Genomic DNA, 27,242 nt, shown 5'->3' with positions numbered 1-27,242 from the left:
GCTACCAGCTTCCCCTCACCTCCAAAAGTCTAATGACCTCTGTGCCCACCAACCCCACATCTGCCCATCCCAGCTGTAATTATGCACCCCCAGCCCCACATCAATACTGCCCACCGCTGCCCCTTGCTCCTCAGCACATCCCTGCTTCAGGGGTTCTTCACCCCAGTCCCCCAGGCCTGGGGGAGCTGCTGCACCAAATCCCCCTACCCCCGTTCTCAGGTCTGGTGTTGAAGGGATGGGGGGAGAGGAGCAGAGAGCAGACTGACCCATTCACCACAGGAGAAAATTTGGGAGCAGAGCCACCCTGTGCTGCTAGGCTAATTTGGCTTCCCTTCCCTGTCTGCCCCATGGGAATGGTGCCGGCTAATCCCCCACCCCTACCAAAAAGCCCATCAGGCTCCCATGGGGAGTGGGGAGAGTTCTGCCCACCTCCTGCTGCATCCGTGATTGGCTGCTTTCCCCCAGGAGGCGGGTAAGCCGAAGGCAGCCAATCAGAGGGGGATTCCCTCGGCCGGAGCTGAAATGCCTGAGAGGGTGGGAGCTTCTCCCATCACTCCCAGAGAATGGCACCATTGGCGTTACTTGCAATGAACTCGCGAGAGCTGGCGGCACCGAATTCCCATTGACTTCACAGGGCCTGCTGTGAGGAATGGCTCACCCCAACTTGTACTAGAGTGGCACAGTCTAGCTGTGTATATATAGAAATCACTACACCACTGATAGGCAGCCATCTCTGGGGTGGAATCTGGTGGCAACTGAGAGCAGGAAGGGGAGGCCACAGCATACAGGCTTCCAGCAAGAGGGGAGTTTCAGGTACACCAAATGTAAAAGACAGAATTTGCCTGATGGGGCAGAGCTTCCAGCTTCCCCCCTTTGGCAAGATGCCCTGCTCTTGCAAAACGTGACTTGGAATTTTTCAGTGCACTCAGGTAGTCAGGACCTGAGGCTTTGGATGATCTATGTGGCAGTACAAAGCCCCCTAACACCACTGACTCAGAAGAGAAAGCCTCACTTACTCAGACACCTACTCCACTTCCTTCAGCAGCTTGGGCTTTCCTTGGCAGCCTCTCATCCAAGTATTGACAGGGCCTGACCCTGCTTAGCAGAGCTAGGTGATTATTAGGAGCAAATGTGATCTATTTATTGAACTTGCCCCATTCTTTCCACTTGTGAATTGTTCATGAACAGATCTGGACTCTAATGAATTTGCTCATTATCTGAAGTTCTTGAACACTTTGTGCAACTATATTTCAGCCTGTGTGTTGAGCTTCTTGCCACATGTGGTCATTTGAGTATTTGATATTCAGAATTTGCTCTTCAAGTCATGTCACTGGTCCAGTAAGCCACTGAGGCATTGCTGCTGATCCTTGATTGGATCATAGACAAGCTGCTTGGCTTAAAACTAGGGTGACCAGATGTCCGTTTTTTAAAGGGACAGTCCCGTTTTTGGGGACTTTTTCTTATATAGGCGCCTATTACCCCTCACCCCCTGTCCCGTTTTTTTCACAGTTGTTATCTGGTGACCCTACTTAAAACCATTCACTTTCCTTCTGCATTGTCTAGCTACCGTCAGCCTCATTCTAAGTGTGTATCTAGCTATGGTCTCCACCCCTGTGGCATCTGAGCACCTCACTATCTTTTATTGTATTTCTCCTCAACACACCTTTGTGAGGTACAGCAAATGTTATTATCCCCATTGTACAGATGGGGAACTGAGACACAGAAAGACTAAGTGACTCGTCCAACATCACACACAAAGACGGTGGCAAAGGACAGAATTAAACCCAGGTCTCCATGTCCTCGCTTAGTGCCCTAACCACTAGACCATCCTTCCACTCAACATGGAGGATATCCAGACAAGAGTAAGTGGAATTGCAGACAACCATGTGCATTTGCACAAATATAAGTTCCTCCCCAAACAGAAATGGCTGCACTGAACGCTACTCGGAGACGGAAAGTTTATGGGTCTTAACAACACAGAGGACCTGCAAAGAGCACCCCAGGATAAACAGAGATGGCGGCGCCTGGTTAGTCTGATGGCGTACAAAGGTTTCACATTTAGAAATGGTTCTCGCAAAACTACACAGAAAAAGTCAACAAATGTGGCTCTGCCTAGATGGGAATTGGAATTTGTGAAATAATTGCGAATAATTTCCCCCGCTCATCATCCCGCCCTATTTTTTTAAGAGACGTAAGAAGACCAGAGCTGCAGGCATTTACAATATACATTAGCCCCTTTCTGACCTGATTCATACATTCTGGAAACACTCTATTTATACCCTTGATTTGCGGATATGCCAGTCCTACATGCAGAAAGCTGTTGTGCAAAACCCTCAGATAGATAGATAAGAGAGAGTCTGCCAGGCCTCCTGTGAGGTGCTGAGCCTCCAAAGATGGTCAAAATGTCTTTGTTTTTTTTTTTTTCCCGACAAAAATAAGTGTTTTGGTCAAGCAATAGAGCTGAAATTTTGTTTTAACAAAAAATTGTTTTTGACAAAATTGAGTTTTTTAATTTTGGGGAAAAAAACATTTGACGAGAGGTTTGAGAAGTTTTGTATCAAAACAGCTGGAAAATGCTCCCCTCTCAATTTTTTTACCCCCCCCACACCCCCTTTATTTTCCTCTGAAAAAGAGAGGAAGGAGGTAAAAAGATGAGATAAAGTGTGTGTGGAGGGAATATTCTGATTTATTTATTAGGGCTGTATAAAAACAGCCAAAATATTTATAACACATTTAAATTGATATTCTATTATTAACAGTGCGATTAAAACTGCAATTAATTGCAATTAATATTTTGAATTGAATTAATTTGTTTTGAGCTAATGGCATGAGTTAACTGCGATTAATCGACAGCCCTCTTTATTTACCTTTTCCCACCTGAAAAAGCTGGATTTTTTTTTAAAAAAATGAGAGAAATGGCAGGGGAGACCCACATTCCCATACTTTAATCATGAGATTAAAAAAATAATGATTAATTGCAGTTTTAATCACACTGTTAATAAGAGAATACCAACTGAAATGTATTATCAATATTTTTGGATGTTCTTCTACATTTTCAAATATATTGATTTCAATTACAATACAGAATACAAAGTGTACAGTGCTCACTTTATATTATTATTTTGTATTACAAATATTTGCACTGTAAAAAAGATAAACAGAAGAAATAGTATTTTTCAATTCACCTCATACAAGTACTGTAGTTCAATCTGTTTATCATGAAAGTGCAACTTACAAATGTAGATTTTTTTACACAACTGCACTCAAAAAACAAAAGAATGTAAAACTTAGAGCCTACAAGTCCACTCAGTCCTACTTCTTCTTTGGCCAATCGCTAAGACAAACAAGTTTGTTTACATTTGCAGGAGATAATGCTGCCTTCTTCTTATTTATAATGTCACCTGAAAGTGAGAACCGGTGTTCACATTGCACTGTTGTAATATAAAGTGAGCACTGTGCACTTTGTATTCTGGGTTGTAATTGAAATCAATATATTTGAAAATGTAGAAGAACATCCAAAAATATTTATAATAAATTTAAATTGGTATTCCATTATTGTTTAACAGTGCAGTTAATCAATTAATTGCAGTTAATTACTTAACTGATAACTCAAGCGGTTAACGCAAAACAAATGAACTAGAATAAAAATAGTCACAATTAAGCGACTAAGCAATTCATTAAACTGTTAATTAATTGATTTGTGGTAATACAATTGATTGGTTAATTGATTAATATCCAATCAGCCAATTAATTAATTGCAACACTTTTTTAATCTAGCTAATTTGTTTTGCGTTAACCGCTTGAGTTATCAGTTAATTAATTAACTGCAAATGTTACTCTGCCACCACCATAATATCAAAAAAATGTCTTTCCCTACTTTCTTTCCCTTTTTGGCTTATTTCCCCCATACCCCACCCCATTCCAGAAAGTAAATAAGTGAAAAAACAGTAAAAAATACATTTTTGGAAATCAAACTGCTTTTGGTGTTTGGAACCAAAAATGAATCACAAATTGCAATCTGAAATGAAAAGTTTCGTTTAGTTTGGAAGCTTTTTGCAAAAGAATCAAAATTTGGCATCAGAGAGTTTTGAGCCAAAACATTTCGTTTGAAATTGCTCACAGGGAAAATAACAGATATTTCAACCCGCTCTACCCACTTGGGTCCATGGGAGTTGAGGGCAATCAGCAGTGCTTGGGATTGTTACGCTCATGGCATACACACAGAGCTGTTAGACAGAAACATAAATATTCTTCCTGGAAGGTTGCAATGTAGCGTGACTTTATTTTTTTAGAATTCAGAACACGCAAAACCCCCAAAACAGAGAGAAAAAGCAGGTTATTCCCCAAAACAGAGAGGCGCAACTCACCCGGCCTTACACTAGGCTGTCTCTCTGCTGGCTGACTAGTGCTACTAGGTGGGACGCAGATAACACACTTCCTCTTAGACCCCCGCCCTCAGCCAAAACCCCCTGAAATTTAAAGTGACAACCTACAATTTTAACGCAGATTTTAATACACCCCAAGGATCAGGCTCATACTGTATGTCAGAAAAAACACAAAGGCTACAGACACACTGATTATTTGTACAGCACCCCCAAAATATGGCATGTGCTTCACAGAGCAAGAAAGGGTATGTCTACTCTGCAATAAGAGACCCATGGCAGCTGGCTGGGGTAGCTGACTCAGGTTCCTGGGGCTCAAAGCCCAGGCTCCAGCCTAGCCCTAACAGCTACACTGTTATTTTATAGCCCTGCCGCCTGAGTCCAAGTCAGCTGAGCCGAGCTCTGAGACTTGCTCCCGCAGGTTTTTTAATCGCCGCGTAGACACACCCAAAAGGATGGCGGTCCTTTGCAAGACCATATACCTCTTGGTGCATTGACCAGTGCAGATTTTCAGCCTTGAATCCCACCTCATTCCCAGCCCAGCTGAAGTGAAACATCTGCGCCATTCTTGCTGCAAAAAGTATCATCCACCCTGCAGCTTTTGAGACCCATTTTACAGCACATGTCGGTAGAGTGAGGTCAGAAGGACAGGCACATCTTGTGAAGCTCAACACAGTGTAATTCTGCGCACAGCAAAGCCTCCGTTTACTTTTAGAGACACAAAAGACTGTTTAAGTTAGCCCTCAAATACCTCTTCCAGCTGACAGACATTTAAGCCTCATTGCTGCTGGGCATTCAGGCACCAGCGCAAAGCCCCATAGGTGTAGACATGATTGACACCGGTTTACCTTACCCTGAGGTGAGCTGCATGCACTGATCTTGCTGCGCTGATGTAAAATGGTGTCTACACTGATATGGCTAATGTGGTGGCTAAATACTCAGGGCCGGATCACATCGATTCTAGATTCCATGGCTAAGAGGAATCATTCTGATCAGCTGGTCTGGCTTCCAGTATAACACACGCCGCAAAACTTCCCTAAAATATTTCCTAGAGCCGTTCTTTTAGAAAAACATCAGAGGGGAGACAGGGTAAATAAAGGTCAATGAAGCCGCACCGATCCAACCTTCATTGTAGATACATGTATCGCACAGCAAGCTTGATGAGGACAAGAATGAAAACAAAGCACTTTTATACCTAGTTAAAGCCCGCAAACCATCTGGGGACCAAATCTTTAAGGGTGAGAGTTTCCAAAGTGCAAGGGACTTTGGTACCCAACTTTCACTAACCATCAATGAGAACTAGAACCTAACTCTGCTTAGACCCTTTTGAAAACCCCACTCTTGTTCTTACTCAATTTTTATTCAGGCAAAGCTCCCATTGATTCAACTGAATCAGGACTATGGGGTTCACCTTGTTGCGTTTCTGGATGTCCATTATTATAATATGGAGCTGGCCTTGGACTTCAGATCCAGGCAATGACTCCCACACTAAAGAAACCTAATCTTCTCACAAGGAGAGCTAAGCAAACAATGGATTTTTCAGCTCACTGGCAATTTCAAAAAATAAAAAGGAAATTTTCGGTAAATCAAAAATTTAAAAAAAGTTTTGGGTCAAACAAAACAGTTCAAATTTTGTATCAGTTCTGAGCATTTAAAACATTTTTGATCGTTTAAAAATAAAACGAAAGGAATTTTTTAAAAGAAATCTTGTTTCAAACAGAAAAATCAAAATGTTTTGACTTTCTGAAAATTTCGTTAGTTTTTTTTTGGACTGAAACGATTTGGCAAAACTGACACCAATTCACAATATGTTTCGGTGTTGAGAAAGCTGCATTTTTTGCCCCAAAAAAGTTTTGTGCAAAAAAACAGATCTATTTATAATGGGTCAGTCTTGGGCTGCTCCACCACTCAACCAGGAACATGCTGATCTGCCCACCCTTCGTGGCATGCTCCTGTAACACCCATTCACCCCACTGACCGTTGCTTGTGAGACTGTCTGCATTGACTTTTGCACCTTCTTGTTTGTCAGCACGTGATTTTCAGTAAGGCTGGTGTTTTGGTACAAGAACATCAAGTGGGAAGTTGAAAGGAAGTGGCTAAATCATGTGAATCATATGATGTCTTCAGGGGCGGCTCCAGGCACCAGCATGCCAAGCGCGTGCTTGAGGCGGCAAGCCACTGGAGGCGCTCTGCCGGTCGCTGCGAGGGCGGCAGGCAGGCTGCCTTCGGCAGCATGCCTGCAGAGGGTCCGCTGGTCCCGTGGCTTCAGCAGATCTCAGGCGGGAAGTCCGCCGAAGCCATGGGACCAGCGGACCCTCCGCAGGCATGCCGCCAAAGGCAGCCTGCCTGCCATGCTTGGGGTGGCAAAATGCCTAGAGCCGCCCCTGGATCTCTTTAAAATGAGACTGGAAACTGAGTCAGCAGTGTGCCCTTTTTGCCAAGAAGGCCAATGGCATATTGGGCTGTATTAGTAGGAGCACTGCCAGCAGATCGAGGGAAGTGATTATTCCCCTCTACTCAGCACTGGTGAGGCCACACCTGGAGTATTACATCCAGTTTTGGTCCCCCACTACAGAAGGGATGTGGACAAATTGGAGAGTCCAGCAGAGGGCAATGAAAATGATTAGGGGGCTGGGGCACATGACTTATGAGCAGCGGCTGAGGGAACTGGGGTTTCTTAGTCTGCAGAAGAGAAGAGCGAGGGGGGATTTGATAGCAGCCTTCAACTACCTGAAGGGGAGGTTCCAAAGAGGATGGAGCTCGACTGTTCTCAGTGGTGGCAGATGACAGAAGAAGGAGCAATGATCTCAAGTTGCAGTGGGGGAGGTCTAGGCTGGATATTAGGAAACACTATTTTCTTAGGAGAGTGGTGAAACACTGGAATGGGTTACCTAGGGAGGGGTGGAATCTCCCTCCTTAGAGGTTTTTAAGGCTCAGCTTGACAAAACTCTGGCTGGGATGATTTAGTTGGTGTTGGTCCTGCTTTGAGCAGGGGGTTGGACTAGATGATCTCCTGAGATCCCTTCCAACCCTGATATTCTAATATTCTATGGAAACTGGAGACACATACTATGTGTCTGAGGTCCGTGTAAGGTTGTCATTACCATAGAACAGTGGTTTTCAATCTGTGGTCTGCAGACCCCTGGAGGTCTGCAGATTGTCTAAGATTTCCCAAGGGATGTGCACCTCCGTTCAAAATTTTTTAAGGGCTACAAATGAAAAAAGGTTGAAAACCACTGCTGTAGAGGAACAAACACTCTACTGCTCCCACTGAATTCAGGTCACTGAAGTTTTTGACATTGACTTCAATGTGAGCAAGCTCAGCCTCCAACAGAACCATGAAGGTGGACAGGAAGGTCAACCAAATAGGTCTTCTCCATCTCTGATTTCTGTGTGCTAGATTCACGAATCCACTCCAGCTGCTTGGAGCTTCCAAAGCAGCGCAAAGCAACTGGGACAGCCTCCCTCTGGCCCGACACCCTGGGGACCGAAATGGGGCTAAAAGCGTAAGCGGTTTGAGCTAAAGAGCCAAACTTTGTCTCTGGGGGCTGCACCAACATATATCCTCATGGATTGGCCCAGAGGGGACCTGTAACACACACTCACCAGTGCATTGTGCAACCAGACCCTAGGATTCAATTGTATTATTCCTGTCCCAATTGTGCTTTGGAACCCTGGTCAAGGATTGGGCCCCCTTGCACTAGACATTGTACAGGCCAATGACAAAGGAGACAGTCCTCGCCCCTCAGAGCTTACAGTCCAGGTGCCAGCCGGGACAAAACATGTGGATGAAAGAGACAAAGGGAGGTTGCTTGGGATCACAAGGTAACAATAAAACTAGGGTGACCAGATGTCCCGATTTTATAGGGACAGTCCTGATTTTTGGGTCTTTTTCATATATAGGCCCCTATTATCCCCAACCCTCTGACCTGATTTTTCACACTTGCTGTCTGGTCACCCTAAATAGAACAGAGTTTAGCCAAAAAGCAGACATCTCCGCTCACCTGTCTACCTCATTCTTGTGAAATTGTGCTGTGGCAAATCAGACCCCCGCCGCATTAAACACTCCCGAGTCTCTTTTGTTGTTTGCAGAGTTGTCGGCGTGGTTGCATTTTATGGACCAGATGCACTGGTCCTCTCCATTTCTTTTGCATGAGTAGGACAACACAAAGCAGCTGAAAAACCTGGCTGAAAAACCAGCCCGTTAAACCAGGGATGCATTGCATCACTAGAGCGGTGCAGAGTAGCTGCAGCATACCGGGGAATCCTGCCCTATATTCTTTATCTTCTGCCTCTGAAAAAGAAAACCCTACTTATTTACAGATGTTCGCATAGAACGTAACTGGCTTCCATCTCCGTGCTGTTTTTTTGAGTCGCTAAATGATTTGTTACCTAGGTTAAGGGCAAGAAAGAGATGTAAGATAACACAACCGTAGTGTGCTATAAACAGTCCCCATCAGATACAAGGTCTAGCTCAGGCAGAGAAGGTGGAGTGCGTGACTATCTTCCTGTAGCAGGATGCAGTGGCTGATGTGGTCAGGGCCTAATTTAACCTTTCCCATCTCACAGGCATTGGCATCTGCTTTGCTTTCCTAACACTGCGATATTGGCCAGCAAATGCTCTGGGGAGTAGCCTGGGGAAACCCATCCCTGGTTTTACAGGAGCCCTTAGGGTGTTTGGGAACGGGGAATGAGCTCTAAACAGGGCTCCAGCTCTGATGGTTGTCGCCCCAAAAGCCGCTGGTTCTTCACTGTTAATGGCGGCTCCTCAAGCCAATCGCTGCCCCGACTGGTAGGAGCCCGGCTGGGTGTGGGGCAAATGGAGCAGCGCTGTCCTGCTGGTGCAGGATAGCCCAGCCTGCCTCCTACAAGCAGGACTGCTTGGTCCTTTGCAACGGAGCAGGGTGGGGCCCCAGCTAGCGTGTGCTGCAGATGCGAACATACATGTTAGCCAGCTTGGGAACTGGCCCTATCCTATTAGCGACGCTCTGGTCCTATCCAGTCTCCCCTTTGCCATATAAAGATATTGGGCCTGATTTGCAGTTTCCTGTAGGCCCCTTTCTGTCATTCTGGCAGTGCAAGGGCTCGTAAAGCGTGTGGCTACATTTCATATTAAGCCCGGGCTCTGACTCAGCTTTGGACCCAAGCCCCCGTTTCATCCACACACAAATCAGTCTGATGCGGGTCAGCCAGCTCTCAGGATCCGGATCCTCTGCCTGTGAGGTGGGTGGGTCACACCCTGACTCCTGCTGTGACTCCGGTCCAAGCCCTGTCATTTTGCAGTGTGCGGATCCATGTCGAACTGCAGACCTGAGTCAGAAGGTCTGTGTGGTGCAGTACAGATGCGCTAGCACGGCTGTGAGATGCAGATCCAGCAATTGTAAACCCAGCTTTGCAGTGCAGTGTATAGGCTTGGAAACACCCAGTCCACAGGCCCAATGTCTCCCACACCTGGGTTTACATTACAGCGCAGCTACACTGCCTCTTGGTGGCTGAGTCGTTGAGGTGCTTGCTCACAATCCTAAAGGGCGTGGATTTGAGTCTGGCACAATCTCACACTGAAAGGCCGGCTCTGGTTCCCCCAGCTGCAGAATGGGTACTGGGTTCAGGCAGTCAAGGACGGGCAGACGTGATGCTGACCACATCACTCCTTTGTGCACAGTTGTGCACCATTGATCCCTTGTGCACCGTATAAAGCTGATGTGCCTTAACTGCGTCAGCCCAGTGAGCCATTGAATGGGGGTGGATCTTTGGCTTGACTCTGTAGATATATCCCCAGAGTGTAGAACTGATCCCCCCCTGAGAATCTGGAGGGTGCCCCTGTTCCCAACTCTGGGGCAGATCAGAGGCGTGGCTGAACATACCACACTAGGGTTAGAAGCAGAGCGTCAGTCAGAGCAGCCCGGCGGCTTCTCTGATTTACACGTGGGGCCGGACAGGCTCCTGCATGGATCCATAACCCAGGGAGAAAAATAATGCTTCAAAGCCACCTTAACCTGTGCTCCAAGTGCATGAACGGAGTAACTACGATATGGGTTAATTTGGGAATCTCTCGAATCACATCAGGCCGGCGTGTTACTTCCATCCAGACAAAGGCTGGCTCGGAATCACCTGTCTCTCAGAGTCTTCCAGCTTTCTTGCTCCAGCAGGTGAATCCAGCTGGAAAAAACCAGATTCACTGGTTCATTAAAGCCTGCTCCAAAAGGTGGTGCCTTCTAGCAGGAAGCCGGCGGGGATGATAGACCCCACGGTGTTTGGGGGGTTAGGGCTCCAGTCTGAGCAGATGCAAAAGCTTTATGAGAAGGGAGGGGAAAAATAAAATCTCTCTCTCTCCAGAAGTAGAAAATCTCCATAGGATGCCGGCCTGGTTATTTGCTGATCAAAACCGCTGTCTGCAGGAAAAATTGCTGATTTCACAGAGAACAGCAACCGGCTGAATCCTGCCAGCTGCTTTGCTGAGCAGTCAGAGGCTTTTCACAGGCAAGCTCAGCTGGTCCTTGGAGCTTTATTTACTCTAGATTGTGCCTCCAGGGCTGTAGGTTTTATTTTTTATCATCTATTTATTACTAATTAACATCATCAATTCATTCCGTACTGGGAATTTACTCTGTGCTTTCCAAACAAAGGGCTAGATTGCGCATTTGCCCGGCTCTACACGGCTGGGAGGTGGGGGAGGGCGTGAGGTGCCCCTGCAAGGAGGGAGATACAAGCAGAATGCCCCAGGAGGCAGTAGTTGCATTGCTTAAGGTAATCAACAGTGTGTGCTCTTGTCCATGCCTGTCTTTGCAAGCCAGCAGGTGAGCTATGTGGTTCAGTGCCTTGGCCACGCCCCCTGTTGTCTGGCCACACCCCTTGTGGACAAGGATGACTCCCTGGTGTAGCGGCTGGCTCAGGGGTGCAGTGAGTCTGAATTCTGGCTGCTTCTTTTACGGCGGTGTTGGGATGGGGAGGAATATCCGTCCATCCTGACCCATCCACTCAGGGGACAGCCACAATTTACCCCCGAGCGCGTGACACCACCTCCCCAGTCCCAAAGGGCTCACAGACAAGGCGAACAAAGACACAGCAGGATCTAACAGCTCAGAGGAGTGGAAAGTGCCTCCCGGGCATAAGGAGACAAGGGACTGCAGATGCCGTTCGCCACCTCCCCAGAGTGGCAATAAAAGGACTGGTTTGAGAGAACCCAGAAGTTCAAAGCTGGCAAAGAGCCATGTCCTGCCAGGCCACTTGGGGCCAGATTCTCAGCTGGCGTAAATCACCATCCATGGAGCTACACCAGTTTACATCAGTGAAGTTTCTGGTCCTTTCGTGTGAGCAGAAATCCCCCATCCTGGGCCCTAAGCGCTTTGATAAATCCTCTGCAACAGCGTCAGTCCCAAACAACAACTCCGACAACACAACCAGGCCCACCCAGCCACCATTCCCTGCCAGGTGCTGTATATCCTCCATCTTCCCCAGAACAAACCACCTTGCCCCCTGCGCCCCCAAGGGCTAAGCAAATAGCTGGGCCTGACGCCTGCCCTGAAGGCCTGAGTTATCTCAAACCTGGGGAAGGACGTGAATGCCAAGAATGCCCTTCCTGCAGCCCCCCCTCTTCTGCGCACATCCAGCAGGAGGGGAGAGAAGATGGTTTAAGGGGCAGCTTGGCAAACTGTTGCCCCTTCTCAGGTTTTGCTGCCTGCTGTGTTAATAAAAACCAAGTGCCCAGTTATCCAGGGATTAAAGACCTTGGCAAAATCATGCACCAAGCCCTAGTGGCTGGGCTTGGTGCAGAGGGATTCTGCAGGTTGGGGGAAGGGGTGAATCGATGGGGGCTAAAGACAGCTGTGCTCCACCCTCTACCCTCCCCCCTTGTCCCCCGAGGGCAGCCACAGAGGGTGGATTTGCAGAGCAGACAACGCTGGCTCCCTTCCTGCTGCTCTGCCCATTGAGCCAACCCTTGAAGGCCTTACTAAGCTCAAAGGTTCAGTGAAGTCAACGGAGACTCCAGATTGGTTGTTGCCAGGGCCGGTGCAACCTATTGGGCGACCTAGGCGGTCACCTAGGGCACTAGGATTTGGGGGACGCCATTTTCTTTGGCAGCAACCGCGACGGCTGGATCTTCGGCTGCCCCGGTCGCCGCCGGCATTTAGGCGGACGGAGCTGGGGCAGGGGGGCGCGGGGAGGGCTGCCTACAGCAAGTAAGGGGGAGCAGCATGCAGGGGAACTCCCCGCCCCAGCTCACCCCTGCTCCGCCTCCTCCCCGAGCACGCCGTGGCCGCTTCACTTCTCCCGCCTCCCAGGCTTGCGGCACCAATCAGTTTAGGCACCGCAAGCCTGGTAGGTAGGAGAAGTGAAGCAGCGACGGCGTGCTTGGGGTGGAGGCGGAGCAACGGTGAGCTGGGGCGGGGGGCAGTGCCTCAGGGCGGAGGCGGGGAGCCTAGGGCGCGAAACATCCTTGCACCAGCCCGGGTTGTTGCACCTTTTTTTAAGAGCATCTGACGCTTAACCATACCTATTTTAGATACTCTTCCTCTTTGTCATGGAGAGTTGAGTAACTGTGTTTCCATTACATGAAAACCCACAAACAACTCAATGAAAATATATTTGGAAGTAAAATAAACGGGCTAAAATTTTTCGTCAAAACTTTCCATAGAAAAAAGTTGAAAAACAAAACATTTGGGGACAAAAAATTAGATCATAGACTCATAGAACATCAGGGTTGGAAGGGACCTCAGGAGGTCATCTAGTCCAACCCCCTGCTCAAAGCAGGACCCAGGGGCGGCTCTAGACCCCAGCGCGCCAAGCAGGTGCGTGGGGCGGCCCTTTCCCAGGGGGGCGGCATTTGGCTCCGGTGGACCTGCCGCAGGCATGACTGCGGCAGGTCCCCTTTTCCCGCGGCTCCGGTTGAGCTCCCGCTGGCTTGCCGGGGGCCGGTCCACCGGAGCCGCGGGACCATGGCACCCGCCGCAGTCATGCCTGCGGCAGGTCCGCTCGTCCCGGGCTCCGGTCGACCTGCCGCAGGCATGCCTGCGGGAGCTCAACCGGAGCCGCGGGAAAAGGGGACCCGCCGCGGGACCGGGGAAGGGCGGCGCAGCGCACCGCGCTGCTTGGGGCAGCCTGATTTCTAGAGCCGCCCCTGGCAGGACCGATCCCCAGACAGATTTTTACCGCATTGGTTTTGCAATAATTTGCACTTTTTGATTAAAAAGGCCTGTCACAGGGTCTGCACAGGTTACTGCCCTCTCGTCCCTGTGCACGGGCTGGTCAAAGTAAGGATCCAACGCCTTCTTCAGGTGGTTCCCCAGTGTCTTTTTATTTACAGTGCTTAATACAGAGTCCCGATTCACACAACACCAATCCCCACTCTGACCCTTCTCTGGGTCTACCTGCCCCTGAGGCTTCCTGCAGCCGTTAGAGACAGAGCTGCAGTCTTTCTGTCTCCCCCCCGGCTCACCTTTCCCCCCATAGTGAGCCTGGGCTTATATCTCCTGCCAGCGCCCAGCACAGCTGGATCCACTCCACTCAGCTGATTCCTCTGAGCCTGCCATCTCTTGAGCCTGCAGCAGAGCTCTTTGCTGAGTGTCTGGGCTTCTGCACTTGGCCCTTCTACCGGGAAGCCGGGGAGGAGCTACCCCTTTGGCAGGGCATCTAAGGGGTTTATACCCCAGCCCTGCCACAAGGCCATTTTCAATGAAAATTGGTACCAAAAATTTCAACCCAGCTCTAATTGGCCATAAATTAATTCAGCTACAGTATTCGGGGAGGCAGTATATCCTAGGGGATAACACACGGGAGTGGTGCTCATAAGACTTCTGTTCTATTCCTGGCTCTGCCATTGGCCAGCTGGGTGACCTGGGATAAGTCATTTTCCCCTCTCTGTGCCTTGGTTTACCCTTCTGTTAAATTTGACAATGAAATTTACCACTTTGAGGTGCCCTGATGAAAAGCACCCTGTAAGAGGTAGCTGTGTTGATTATTCAATAAAACCTGCTGGGTCTTTGCCTATAGGCTGCATAAAGAACTGTTTCCTTTTAACTGAGTCACCCTGGTTCCTGGATTATGAGACAGTGTAAAAGGAAGGAGGTGTCAGTTTTCATCAGGCCCTTCATGAAAATTCAATCTATGCAAGTCACTGAGGCATTGATTCTGCAACGGGCCTTGTGTGGGTGGACCCCTTCCCATGGGGAAACCCACTGAAGTCAACGGGGCTCTGCATGGGCAAAAAGGTCTGCTCTCTGGATGCAGTTGCAGGATGGGGCTTAGGTGGGTTAATCCCCCCACCCGTGTGCTACTTTTACTAACACTCAGGGAAGGTATGGCCCTGTTTCTGCAACTGACCACGTGTGGGTGGATGCCTGGGGGCTGCATGGGGCCTCACTGACCCCGGCATAGGGCGGGTTTCCCTAAGCAAAGCCATTTGCAGGCTCAAGCCCTGTGGTTCATAGATCCCACGGCCAGAAGGGACCCTTGCACTAATCTAGTCTGACCTCCTGTATAGCACAGGCCACAGGAAGCCAACGGAGGAGACTCCACCACATCCCTTGGTAAATTGTCTCACAGTTAAACATTTACACCATTATGTTTGCATGCCCAGGAGACAGCTAAATGAGGAAGCCCTGTGGGTAGGCATTTGCTGAACTTCTCCCTCCTGAACTTTCATTTAATTGGTTCCACTTAGCTGAAGCCAGGGATGCAGTTTCAGGATAAACCAACAAAAGGTGCCTCACTTGAACACAGACAAGATTCACCCGGGGTGCGGGGTGTCCTCCACAGCCAGAGAAAGCACCTGACCTCTTTGCTCTCACCACAGCTTCACTTCCTACTCCTATGAAAAGGGAAGTTGCTTGTTCAGAACTTATTCTCCACTGCTTAGGTAGGACGGAGTGGCTGTGACCAGATACATCTGAGAGGTATAAATAGTCTAGTATCAACCCAAGTCCTCTCAGTAGGTCTGGGAAATGAGTCGAGAGTCCACTCAAAAACTTTCTTCCGTTTTGAGACAAGCTCTCTATACTTAAAATGAGAAAGCCCAGTGGAACTGGCAAAAACCTCTCAAGCGAGCAGAAATATTTTAAGCACTCCCACTGCTAGAAGGCTGCGAGAACATGGGGTGCTAGAGAACAGCAGCCATGAATGCAGCATGGTCTAGTGGCAAGACCACTCATGTTAGCGTCAGGAGAGCTGGGTCCTCTGCCTAACTGTCCCTGGGTGACCTTGGAGAAGTCACATAGTTTCAATGCCTCTGTATCGCCTCCCACGCTTGGTCTGTTTAGAGTAGGGAGTGCCGCTTCTGATGTCTGTACATGGCAGAGCATAATTGGGCCCTGATCTCGTTTGTGGCTTCTGGGGCAGCTGTGTCATATTAATAAGAATAAATCTTGCTCCTTAGGGAACACCTCCTCCCAAGAAACCCAACAAGCTAGACTGAGGCTATTTCAGCACAGGCAGGAGGGAGTTCCAGGGCCCTCACAGAGAATGACCGCCTGCAGCTCCCTCTCTTATAACCAGGGGAACTCCAGCTTGGGTGCCTCTGCTGGTCTCATGTATGGGGAGAACTCTAAAAGAGAGAGGCCCATGTTATTTAGGGCTTTAAGTATTGGTACTTGGTCCCAACCCCTTAAACTCCACCTGGAGTCCTGCAGGCAGGCAGCGCAGTCATGAAGCACCCAGCTCATGGCAAGAGATCCCTTTTAGCAAGCAGGCTGTCTCATTCTGCCCCAACTTCAGCTTCCGAATGGATGTAGGGATGTAGCCCGAAGCAGAGCACATGGCGATCATCTTTGGTAGTGACACAGGCATGAATCATAGCAATGAGGTCTGTGTTGGAAAGAAAAGGTCGCAACCTCCTGGCCTGCTGTGATGGCCCGACAATTCAACTGCAGACTCCATGCAACATGGAGGGAGTGGGTAGGGGTGTAGGAAGATGATGAGCAGAATTTAAGGTCAGAAGAGCCAATTAGATCATCCAATGTGACCTCTTGCATATCACAGGCCATTAAGTTTCACCTAGTTACCTCGTCCCATAAATAATTAAATAACCGTTGGACTTGGGACTCTCACATCTCTGGCCCGGTGACTATTCGCATATTTTATACAAAGTGAAACAGCGTCAATAGCAGAAATCGAAAGAGACCCACACCCGGATACCCGATAGCGAGGCTTGGAAGGATGAGATTTTTATCAGTCAACGTCGGTAAACGTTGATCTCATCACACACACCCCAACAGATGCAGAAGCATTTCCAGTCGAGCATCAAAATGTGCAGATTGGCAAAATAAGGAAAATGCTGCTTGAGGACTTTTATTAGAGATGGATCAAAGGACGTCGACTTTGTAGATGTTGACGTGTGATGTTGACAATTTGTGTTTTCATGGCTATAAAGCTGCAACTTTTTGAACCTCAGTATCTATTATCAGTGAATAATGATGGTCTGACACCCACCATTGTCTGACCGCCCGTAATTTCTTATGACTGTGAACATTTAAATAGATCAAAGCAGAAAAAATGCTTAAAAATAAACATCAACATCCATTGAAATTAGGAAAGAATAAAACTGGAATTCTGCCAAGTCTAGCTATAGCTTGTTGTTAGGGCACTTCACAGCCCTCGAGAGGGAACTCTAGGTTCAGGTACCCCACACGCCAGATGAGTGCCCTAACCACTGGGCCTTGGCCTGAAAAAGAGGACAACCATGGCACCACCTCCCCTTCCAGCTGCTTGAATCTAGCCCGTCAGTTCCTTTGCTTTTATTTTAAGAAAAGCTCCACAGAAATTCAGTGAAAGTTTCATTTTAAGGCACTGCCACGTTTCTGTTGATCCAAAAGGAAATCATAGAATCATAGAATATCAGGATTGGAAGGGACCTCAGGAGGTCATCTAGTCCAACCCCCTGCTCAAATCAGGACCAACCCAAGCTAAATCATCCCAGCCAGGGCTTTGTCAAGTTCAGTTCTGAGTTTCGCAAGTCAGGCTCCTCCCTAGATACAGCCCAGCATGACCTGATAAACTTGCATGGTCCTCTTAGAGCGGTGGGAGGGAAAACCACAATGCTTGTGAGGGAAAAATCCTTAGTCAGCTCCTCAGCTGGGTCTAAATGGCCCAGCTCATGTAAAGCGGCCAGGTTTCTCTGATTACGCCAATTTACATCAGCTGAAAATCTAGCTGCAGTTTCTGTGCCGCCAGAAAAAAGGTGATTTGGGTGGTGGGGGTAAAAAATCCCTCCCGCGTCATTTTCACAGAAAAAAATGAAACGTCATCGTCTCCACAGAAAGCATCCCCTCTCCCCTCCCCCGCCCCATATTTGAGCAAAATTTCCATATATAGTTTCCAAAATTCTCTATACCTCCCATATACCCAAAACTCCCTCCCCGTTCCCATTGGCCAGCCACCGTCCTCTCTTCAGTCAGCAACCTCCTCAGAGCTCCTTTCTTCTGTGACGTCCATGAGAAGTGGGTCAATAATAAGTCATCATCATAAGTCATTACAAAAAATACTTTGCCGGGCCATCTAGACATGCGCCTGCCCGAACGGAACAACCCTGTCAGCGTGTTTCTATAGACCTGCAGATGATGACGTGAAGAGGCGGATGGGTAAATAATGATGAGAACTGGGCACTCAGTATTGCAATATGGATAGTTTGGTAATCAGAGAATATCAGGGTTGGAAGGGACCTCAGGGGTCATCTAGTCCAACCCCCTGCTCAAAGCAGGACCAATCCCCAATTAAATCATCCCAGCCAGGGCTTTGTCAAGCCTGACCTTCAAAACCTCTAAGGAAGGAGATTCCACCACCTCCCTAGGTAATCCATTCCAGTGCTTCACCACTCTCTGAGTGAAAAAGTTTTTCCTAAAAAAGTTTTTCCTAAAAATGTTTGTTTACTTTTCTGATTTGCTGAAAATTCCAAAAAAATTCAGTTTCACATCGTGCCAAACCAAAAAAAATTTTTTTTCCTGGCACCGCCAGCAAACCAAAAAAATCATCTCTACTTGCTATTCCTCTGCTTATACATGCCAGGATCCTTCTTTGCCACAGCATTGCACTGACAGCTCATGCTTAATTGTTTGCCCACTATGACCCCTAACTCCTTTTCACAGTCAGCGCTTTCCAGGATACTGTCCTCCATTCCAGAGGCTTAGCCCAGTGTTCTTTGTTCCTACATGTCTAACTGCGCGTACTAAAACTCATTTTGTTTGAATGGACCCAGCTTGCCAGCTTAGTCTGCAGAAGAGAAGAGTGAGGGGAGGGGTTGATAGCAGCCTTCAACTACCTGAAGGGGGATTCCAAAGAGGATGGATCTAGACTGTTCTCAGTGGTAGCAGATGACAGAACAGGGAGTAATGGTCTCAAGTTGCAGTGGGGGACGTTTAGATTGGATATTGGGAAAAACTATTTCACTAGGAGGGTGGTGAAGCACTGGAATGGGTTACCTAGGGAGGTGGTGGAATCTCCTTCCTTAGAGGTTTTTAAGGCCCGGCTTGACAAAGCCCTGGCTGGGATGATTTGGTTGGGGATTTGTCCTACTTTGAGCAGGGGGTTGAACTAGATACCTCCTGAGGTCCCTTCCAACCCTGATATTCTAGGATTTCCAAACTATCCATATTGCAATACTGAGTGCCCAGTTCTCATCATTATTTACCCATCCGCCTCTTCACATCATCATCTGCAGGTCTATAGAAACACGCTGACAGGGTTGTTCCGTTCGGGCAGGCGCATGTCTAGATGGCCTGGCAAAGTATTTTTTGTAATGACTTATGATGATGACTTATTATTGACCCACTTCTCATGGACGTCGCAGAAGAAAGGAGCTCTGAGGAGGTTGCTGACTGAAGAGAGGACGGTGGCTGGCCATTGGGAACTGGGAGGGAGTTTTGGGTATATGGGAGGTATAAAGAATTTTGGAAACTGTATATGGAAATTTTGCTCAAATACAGGGCGGGGGAGGGGAAAGGGGATGCTTTTTGTGGAGACGATGACGTTTCATTTTTTCTGTGAAAATGACGCGGGAGGGATTTTTAATCCCAGCCCCCAAATCACCTCTTTTCTGACGGCACAGAAACTGCAGCTAGATTTTCAGCTGATGTAAATTGGCGTAATCAGAGAAACCGGGCCGCTTTACATGAGTTGGGCCATTTAGACCCAGCTGAGGAGCTGACTAAGGATTTTTCCCTCACAAGCATTGTGGTTTTCCCTCCCACCGCTCTAAGAGGACCATGCAGGTTTACCAGGTCATGCTGGGCTGTATCTAGGGAGAAGCCTGACTTGTGAAACTCAGAACTGAATCCAAACTTCCTCAAAGTTTTGGTGTGTTCAGTTCCGGGGTTTGGGGCTAGACTCATCTGTAGTTCCCATCAGCTGAAGGTAAGCCTGAACACAGAGGAGGCCAGATGCTCAGCTGGTATAGATCAACTCAGCTCCACTGAAGTTAATGGAGCTATGCTGATTTAGGGCAGCCAAGGATCTGACTCGTAAGGAGTAAGGAGCTAACGACTGGCCTTACAGCCGTAGTATTTTTGCTATACCTGAGGGAAAGGCAGCTGAGGCAGGGCTGAATGAGTCAGGCAATTATGCACATATGAAAAGACCAATCAAGAATTTGTTTTTCCTCTTCAAGTCTCCATTTCACTGATAGTCCTACACAAGAGATGATCATTTAAATGGAATCGGTTCCCACTTCCAAAAAATAAATTGGTTTCTGAACAGTTTTAATGGGGTCAAGAAATATATCACAGTCTCGACTATATTAACAGTAACATTTCCCTCCCAACCAGGATCAGTGAGTTGGAAGGATCTGAGTAAGGGAATTTCTAAGGTCCTTGGAATCCTTTTCTCTGTCTGCTCCGGCAAGTCACTACCTTTCTAATTCTCACCTAAACATAAGTATCTCCGTTGCCCGTAGCTCTTTGTTTCTCTCTCCCTCTGTTATTATTCCTCATCTAAATGTCATTTCATTATTTCTCTCATCAGGATCCAGTTTACATGAAAGACACTGAACCAAATTAGGGGCAGACCCTGCAACCTTCACACCAGCAACACCCGACTGAAATCAGTGTGGAGTCTGGGTGCACAAGGGATGAGACCAGGGCCAAAGGTTGTGTGTTATGGAAATTCACTTATTTACAGCATAGTAATGCAGACTATAAGTCTGATTCACTCCAGGGCCACTCCAGTTTCATGGTAGTGTAAATTTATCTTATTGACCATGGAAACATCTCAAGTCTGGATCCTTCTCTCTTTGAGGTCAATATTAAAACTCCCATTAACTTCAGCAGTATCAATGGATTTACACAGGCATAAAACTGGAGTGACGCACACTTCAGATCAGGCCCAGAATTTCCAGCCTCTAGCTCTGCCTCACTTAAACCTGTCTTGTAAATGCCGGACGCTCTGGCTATTACTGTTCTCGGCTATTATTTAGAGCTACCAAAAAAAAATCTATCAAAATTTTTTTTTTACAAAGTAAAATTTTTGTGAAAAATGTCCATTTCCATAGATTTTGCCCCCTGGTTTTCAATAAATATATATATATATATATATATATATATATATATATATTCAGTGTTTACCAAAAACTGAAATTATTTTTCAATGATAACTCCAAAAATTTAAACTAAAAATATCCTCAAAAATGGAAAACAGTGTTTGCCAAAAATTGTGGGGTTTTTTTCCAAAATGTTTCCCAAGAAAAAACAATTTCCCAATGAATTTTATTTGCATTATGTTATCCCATCTGAAGATGGACATTTCTCTTTCAATACTTCTCATTCACTGAGAGTGAAATATATGATAGAAAAAAGAGAAGAGACGAGGCAGAAACCAAGATGTATCTTTTACTTGAGTTTCTCTGCTAATCTAGCATGGCTTTATTCTCAATCCTTCCATTCATACATATCTCATAAGTCTTTGATATTCCCATATATCTCATCTAGCTTTTACTATTGCACATCGTCCATTTCTTAAGCATCCCTCTCCTGAGTACCCCATTTTGAGGGATATCATTCCTCTTGTCCCAAGATTACCTCCAAATTTCCACACAAATCAGGTGTCCCTTACTTTTATTGTTGAAAAATTATTTGCACCAGACACCCATAACCATTGTTTGAGAGAGCGCTGTATGTGCTGGTGGAAGGAATCCCACTGCATTTCAACTTTCCTGCAAGAACAATTTTGCTGTCCCCCGTTTTGCCTATTACCCCAGTTTGGGTCTTGACAGTCGGAGAGGTATTTTCTCAAGTTGCAGGGCTGCCTTTTGTGTGCTGAGTGGCCTGTAACCATGTGCTCAATGGGTTAGTGCTGCAATAACATGGTAGCGGGGGAGCCGCAAGGACTCTTAATGGGGATAGTGCAGCGGGATGAAAAATATGAACAGATTAGTCGATGAACCTTCCTAATCAATTAGCAAATACATTATTCATTAATAAAGCTTTTAATTTGTCCACCAGCCACATAGATGATCTGGTCATGTTGGACAAATCAATTATTCACTGTTCTTTTCCCCAACATCAGTCGGCACATAAATCATTCCCAAACCATTGCTTTTCGTTCTTTGGTCAGCTGTGCTGCGTCTTACATTCGGTGCAGTGGGCCGGCTGGGAGGTTGGGTGCTACGTTTCCAGCACAGCACCTTTGTGTGCAGAGAATGAAATGTACAGGCTTGGGTTGCTATTCCTGTTTATGGGGGCTAGATGTTACTGCTCATTTAAAAAAATAATGACTGTGTGGCCCACTAATATCCCATCAAACCGCATTTAGGGACATTCATTAATCCCTGGCTCAGAGCTGCACGTCGAGGGATGGTCACTATCTCTACCACACTTAATATTGATAATCAGAGATTGTAATCTTTTGTCAAGGGGAGCGGGAGTTACATATACATCTCTTTAGATTAGTGGTGGGCAGCTTGAGGCCTACGCCACTTCCCACAGCCTCCATTGGCCGGGAACGGCGAACCGTGGCCACAGGGAGCTGCAGGCGGCCGTGCCTGCGGATAGTCAATGCAAACAAACTGTCTCATGGCCCGCCAGCGGGTTACCCTGAAGGGCCGCATGCGGCCCACATGTTGCCCACCACTGCTTTAGACGCTAATTTCATCTCACTCTAACTAGATCTAATTTTTACTGCTCCTACAACAGGACACAGATTTGAGACATTGACGAGAGATGCTGGAGCATTAAATAAAGAGCTGGTCGCCCAGCACTGATGTCAATGAATGGGAGTTTAGACACTGACATCAACTGGAGCAGGATTTAGGACCTGGATCTTGCACATTAATACCAGCAAGTAGACACCGATGGCTGTCCAGTGCCTTATTGGTGTCAGTGGGGAATAGGGTTCACTCCCGAGTAAACTGCAGGATCATGGCCTAAGGGATCCTTGAGCAACAAATGTGCCTTTCTTCTGTCTCGTGAGGTGTAAAAAAGGGAATGGGAAAGTGTCCTTCTGAAGCGTCTTTTAATTTTGAGAGAGAAATGGAACGAGAAAAAGGCGAGGCAGTTTTGTTAAGCAAGTTGCAAAGAATGGTGCAGCAGTATAGGATCCACGCCTTCCGACTGCTCATCCCTACACTGCCTGGCCTTCTTTTAACTCCATGCTGATATTTAACAGTAGTTCTACACCTTTCAAAAGCCATCATGAGGTACCGGGCTGGGGCAGGGAACCTCCTTTCTTACACTACCCTTTATTAAATACAAACCCAGGAATTCTGGGGACCTACGAACAGGAAGATTTTTATGGGCACCATGGGGGACTTAAAAAAACCTCCTGGGTGAAGGAACTGCTCCACAGTAGTAAAAAAGGGAGCCCAGATCCCTATCTGAAATGGACAGTATGGCTCAAGTTTTCAAAAAGCTGCCAGTGATTTTGGGTGCTCAATTGGAGACATCGTGGGCTTGATTTTCAGAGATGATGAGCAGCCCCCGACACCAGCTGCAACGGGAGCTGCAGCTAAAAATAAAAAGATGTCTCAAGTTGAGAATTTTGGTCCAAATATTTTCGATTTTTTTGGCCCCCTCGAGTCTCGAGGCTATTCAGATGTCAGATTTTGAGCCTCCTTAACCCATGCACAGCAAAGTCTTGTTTTTGCAGAATAAAACTAGAACTGACACCATTAAAAAGCCATTTTGAAAACTGTGTCATAGGTATGAAATAGCCACATCAGAATCCTACTAAAAATATGTGATTGCTACAATCACATACCCTCCAGCCGGGATCTGCAGCCCTCAAAGGTCCATGCAAAACCTTCTGTTAAAGTCATTTAATACTCTGATGCAACTATTTCAGCTGGTACCACAGCATTTGCAAATGTAGATCCAGTATTAACCCGGGTGCCTTTACTTCTGTGCAACTGTCCATTTTTCTTGCTGATTTATTGCAACATACTCCTGTCCAACATACACAGCAGCTATGAGAGGTCAGTGCACACAGTGAGTGTTGAGTATGCACTAGGAATCCATGCAGATAAGGATAACACTTTTCACGTATACTGCATCTCTGATCTGAAGACCTCAAAGCACTTGGTGATTTTTAATTGATTAAGCCTCACAGCAACCCTGGGAGGTAGCTATAAATAGTCCCACTTCACAGGTGAGGCACAGAGGGATTAAGCAGCTTGCTCAAGGTGGCACAAAGAGTCAGTGGCAGAGATGGATGTAAAAGAACCCAGGAGTCCTGACTCCCAGTGCAGATTGGCTAGGAAAAATTTGCCTTTTGTTTGTAAGTGTTACGGCACACAGCTAGGGTGACCAGATGTCCCAATTTTATAGAGACAGTCCCGATTTTTGGGTCTTTTTCTTATATAGGCTCCTATTACCCCCTCCCCCTGTCCTGATTTTTCACACTTGCTGTCTGGTCACCCTACACACAGCCAGCTCCTCAAAGATATTGAGGTGCCAAACTCTCCGAGCTGCTCTGTATTTTGGACAGGGGTATGTTGATTTCAGTGGGAGTTAGGAACCTAAATATCTTTGAGGATCTGGGCCAACGCCCATGACATGAATGGTTGAGATACAAACACAGGGCTCAATACTGCAAACACGCAATGCACTCAATGCACAGAACCCCGACTGACATCAAACACACCCATAAGGTGACGGGGCTGCAAGTTAGAGCTCTTCTTTAGAGAATGTGAAGATTTGGGGTACAGACAACTGACAGCTAGAGAGGTTTAGCCAGAAGATTCCAGGTGTGTGAGTGATGAAGTCTTCTGGGAGTGAAGCAATTACACCCCAGCTCACTGTGTTTGAGATCACCAGCATCCCAGAAGCTCCATCCACAATTAAACAGAACCTTTTGTCTGCCTTAACCAGGGTAAATAATGAGCTACAAAGTTCAGGGTTTAAATAATAAAAAAAAAGAGAGACAAAGTAGAAAATATTTCCCAAGAGGGGAGAAACGTCACTGAATCACAAAACCCGCTGCGGGGCAAAGCGGCGGAAGGTGCCCTCTTCTTACAGTGTCTTCTCTGCCCATCATGCCATGAAGGAGGTTTAAGGCTTTGGTTTAAACCCCACACAGTCCCTTCAGGAGGTCAGTATAACAAACATCATTTATCTATTAAGAACCTGGTCCTGCAACTCCCAGTAAATTCAGGATTGGGCCCTGCTTTCACAAAAAACACATGGAGAAGCAGCTAATGGTACGTTTATGTTTCAATGGATTTAATTCTTTCAAGAAAAAGAAGGTGACCAATGCCCAAGAAGAAAGTTGCCAGAGTGGATTTTGATAGTTAATTGCAATAGTACCACAATAAATAAATCGGATTGCCGTTAGCTACCCAGCAAATTTCCAACGCAACATTAATTAACGAGCAGCCTTGCTCACATCAATGGGAGTTCAGTGTCTAACTCCCTTGGGTACTTTGGAAAGTGTCACTAGGTGCCTATCTGCATCTTCAGGCACTTAAATACCTTAACCACCTGGCCCCTTGGCAATGAATATTAACGGGCCAGATCCTCAAGTGGTGTGAATTAGCATCGTTCCATTGAAGTCAATGGAGATATGCCAGTTTACGTCAGTGGAGGATCTGACACCCTCCCCCCTCATCCCCCCCCAAAAAAGCACAGAATCACAGAAACGTTGGGCTGGATGGGGTCTCAAGAGGTTGTTTAGTCCATGTAACCCCCAAGGAGATTCCTGGAGCTCTGTCTGCTGGCAGCTCAGGGAGGAGGAGCCAAGGCAACCTCAGAGTCTGCCCAGCAACCAATAGGGAGTGGAGATGCCCCTCCCAGGGAGTTGAGGAGAGGGAGAAGCCATTTTTGAGGGGAGGCTGGAGCCAGCCAGGGAAAGGCCAAACAGGCTTTGAGGGGAGCTGGTGAGTCCCAGGCCTGCAAGCAGGGTTCCCCCTGAGAACTGGCCTCTAGGGACCTGACACCAGATTCCCCAGCTGGGTTTTCCTTCCTCACGGATGATTCCCAATTGTTATGTTCGCTGAGAAATTTCCCCAGCCAGGCTGGGTTCGCCTCCAGCTCCCCTGGTGAGACCAGTCCCCACATGGTCAGCACTGCTAGTCCAGGGCTGATTCCTGCCTGAGGAGGATCCCTGCCAGCGGACAGCAGCCCCTGGAATCGTCCAGCGTCATCCTCAACCCTGAAAATCATTTGGGGAGCTCGTGAGTGCCTTGTCTTTAGTTAGTTAGTCAGGGAATTTGTTTTGGGGACCCTCTACTCCCTGAACTGTGTCCTCAAGCCAGGGAGTGAGGGTTTGAGGATTTTATAATCTACCGCTTATTACACCTGTGGAGGGATTCACCACCTCCTCCCACTTGTGGGTCTTTTGGGCTGTACTGAACCCAGTCAGCCACACTGCTACACCTCTGCAGAGAATTGTTTCAGTCATCAAGGGCCCCAGCAAAGTACGCGTACCAACAGGACACTAGTTTTGCATTTGTTACATCCTGACACGGGTATTTTAAGTGTGGGCACCGGTGACCCTAAAAATAGTGTTTCCCCTGTTATGTTGTATTGTTGCCTGTTTAATATAATTGTTGTGTTGAATATATTTTTATGTGTTGTGTTATTTCTTGGAAGTCTCCAACTATCTGGCAAATAAGTGGGGATTCCTCTGTAGTTAGAATTTTCCGCCCAAGCTGCCCTGGTGACTCTGCCAGGAAGGAGTGAGGGGGGTGGAGGCACCGCCAACTAATTTCATAACCAAAAAAGATTCACCCTACTGAGTGGGTGGCGGGATCCAAAAGAACCCAGACCTGTCCATCAGAACCTGTAAGTAGATTGCCAGTAAAGGAGGTAATCAGGTGGAGAGGGGCGCTACATCCATATAATATTTTTTTCATAAGGCAGGTAGTCGGGGTACTGTGCAACCAGGGAAAGAATAATCCTCATGATAAACAGCACTCATTCAATAAGTGGGGCTAATGGAAAAGCAGGCACTTACTTTGGTGTGTCTCTTGACTGGACTACAGCATCGCTCTTTAACTCCTAGTCATCCTCCGGCGTGAAAAAGTCCTTTGCGGGTGTGTGTTGAGGAACATAAGCCCGGCTTGATAAGTTTTAATTCTTAAAACACACACCGAGAGAAACCCCAGTTCTTCTTGGCTCTGTCAGTTGAGTGCTGTTAGTGGTTTCCTGCCGAGAGCAGCTGAATGACAAATCTAGCTGGTTTGTTACACTTATAGTAATCAGGGGCTGGTAGCACCACCGCACCGCACACCCCGAGCTAATGTTAGAACAGTGACCAGCTCATTAGTACTCTTCCCAGAGGCCCCCACCACCACACACACACACACACACACACACACACACCCCGTGCAAAGACTCCCCAGGCTACATGAAAAGCAGTGCCCGGGTGCAGATAGCGCCCGCTCCCCCTCTAACGCACACTGATGCAATTCGAATGTAACTCCACTCAAGGGTGTCAGATAGGTGTATC

The 27,242-nt window shown here is 47.2% G+C and overlaps 1 protein-coding gene across 2 annotated transcripts in view; it reads right to left on the bottom strand.

Annotated features, from left to right (window-relative positions):
• BLK (BLK proto-oncogene, Src family tyrosine kinase) overlaps positions 1–26,970 on the bottom strand; it is a 70,479-nt gene extending 43,509 nt beyond the window's left edge. The window contains exon 1 of one of the 2 annotated variants that reach the window (XM_045010221.1): positions 26,748–26,970. The gene's annotated coding sequence lies outside the window, so the exon portion shown is untranslated. Of the gene's footprint in view, positions 1–8,386; positions 8,476–26,747 lie in introns of those variants that run through there. The other variant, XM_045010222.1, reaches the window with a different exon arrangement.
• Between the last annotated feature and the right edge of the window lie 272 nt (positions 26,971–27,242).

Source organism: Mauremys mutica, chromosome 3 (assembly GCF_020497125.1).
Source record: "Mauremys mutica isolate MM-2020 ecotype Southern chromosome 3, ASM2049712v1, whole genome shotgun sequence".
Classification (NCBI taxonomy): domain Eukaryota; kingdom Metazoa; phylum Chordata; order Testudines; family Geoemydidae; genus Mauremys; species Mauremys mutica.
This window is presented reverse-complemented; position numbering and strand designations above follow the sequence as displayed.